This window comes from Pituophis catenifer, unplaced genomic scaffold (genome assembly GCF_029215685.1).
Source record: "Pituophis catenifer annectens isolate HBS135680 unplaced genomic scaffold, rPitCat1.0.hap2 SCAF_15, whole genome shotgun sequence".
NCBI lineage: Eukaryota > Metazoa > Chordata > Lepidosauria > Squamata > Colubridae > Pituophis > Pituophis catenifer.
This window is the reverse complement of record NW_027256895.1, coordinates 11,473,837-11,475,885: the sequence shown is the minus strand read 5'-3', so window position 1 is coordinate 11,475,885 and position 2,049 is coordinate 11,473,837. Positions and strand designations below refer to the sequence as shown.

The following is a 2,049-nucleotide window of genomic DNA, read 5'->3' as shown; positions in this document are numbered from 1 at the left end:
TCTGAAGTGGTGTAGGGCTTCCTGCCTAAGCAGGGGGTTGGATTAGAAGACCTCCAACTCTGTTATTCTATTCTATTCTATTCTATTCTATTCTATTCTATTCTATTCTATTCTATTCTATTCTATTCTATTCTATTCTATTCTATTCTATTCTATTCTATTCTTCTTCTAAATATTATCTTCTATCACATTCTAATGTATATCAAAATATTTTGCTTGTCATCTATATCTTCCAAAAATGTGATTATATTTTCAAGAAACTCCAAGTAACCTCTGGTTCTCCAAATTTCACACATGGCATCAATGGCCAATTAGTGGTTATTTTATTGTGGATTCATGAGTAATGAAATTCCATAACTGATAACATAGCTGATATTCAAATACGTATCTGGGAATGTCTTATTCAGCTACTATAATTCCACACACCTCTTGCATCACAATAGCAGTCCTTAAGAAACGCAGTTGAAACTCGATTTAGTGAAGATTCCATGTTTTCTCTTTTTGTAACAGAAGAAGAACATGAATTTGACCAACTGCACAAGAATAACTGAATTTATTCTTGTTGGATTGCCACGTGTTTGGGGAATGGAAAGTGTGATGTACACCAGCATCTTTCTCCTCTACATCCTGAGTCTGATGGGAAACGGCCTCATCATTATGATAGTAATCAAGGACCACCATCTCCAGAAGCCCATGTATTTCTTCCTTAGCAATCTTTCTTTCAAAGACATCGGACACACCACAACCTTCATACCCAAGATGTTGGTCAATTATCTCTCGGAAAACAATTCCATCTGTTTCTTTTGCTGTATAATACAACTGTGCTTCTATTTTCTGTTTGGGGTGACGGAATTTTTTATCATCTCTTTGATATCCTTGGATAGATATGTAGCCATCTGCTATCCTTTCAGATATGCCACTATCATGACCTCAGGGGTCTGACTTAAACTGGCAATGGGAGCCTGGTTTGGAGGCCTTTTCTCTGTCCTTTATCAGCAAGTACTGACTGCAAACCTACCCTTTTGCACCTCCAACGTTATCAATCATTTCTATTGCGATGCTGGACCCGTGTTGAAGATTGCAGGAGGAGATACACGTATTATTGAGGCCCTCGGCTTCCTTGTTGCTGTGGTTGTCGTTGTGTCCTCCCTGGTTTTCACCCTCATTTCTTACTTCTTCATCGTCTGCACCATTCTTCGAATGCCTTCAACCTCCAGACAGCAGAAGGCCTTTTCCACCTGTGTTTCACATCTGGTTGTGGTCAGCCTTTTGTACGGGTCGGTCTTTTTTGTCTACTTAAGACCAACTATCAAGAACTCTTCCTTTAGTATGACAAAGTATGTCTCCATACTCTATACTTTCATCACCCCTCTGCTCAATCCTTTCATCTACAGCATTAGGAACAATGAAGTAAAAGATTCTGTACGCAGAATGATCGGAAGAAAAGTTACCGGTCTCAGGAACATCTAATATCTCCAACTCTTTTAACCCTGGTTAAAAGAAATGGGAAGTGATTCTGTTTTCTGGCAGATTTCTTGTACATTAAATGTAAACCTAATCTGTCTTTTGAAGGACTCCTATATCAGGGATGAAATGCTCCTGGTTCGGACCAGTTTAGCCAAACCGGTAGCGATGGCGGAGGGTGGTTCGGAGAACTGGTAGCGATGGCGGCGTGAGGTTCCGCCCACCTGCCCTGTTTTAACCAGGAAGTAACCTGTTTTTTACCCTCTGTGCATGTGCAGAAGAGTTTGCGCATGTGCAGAGGGTCTGTGTGCACATGTGATGCGTGTGCACAAGCGGAGAGTATGTGCACGTGACACATGCACTTCCGAACCAGTAGGGAAGGTAAGTAGATTTCCCCCCTTGTCCTATATGTATCTATTCCTTCAAGTTGGGGTGTGCTCAAAAATATCAACAAAAGTCCATATGATATTTCACACTGCATCCCGCAACAGCGAGGTAATTGTGAGTAACATTCAAGTGGAATGCAACATGTTTTTTTTTCTCTTTGTTGAGAAACATCTGTATGTACCGTATAAAATAAAATTT

The 2,049-nt window shown here is 40.3% G+C and overlaps 1 pseudogene; it reads left to right on the top strand.

The window, feature by feature from the left end:
- The first annotated feature begins 519 nt into the window (after positions 1-519).
- On the top strand, positions 520-1,470 carry LOC139324362 (olfactory receptor 6X1-like; annotated as a pseudogene).
- The last annotated feature ends 579 nt before the right edge of the window (positions 1,471-2,049 follow it).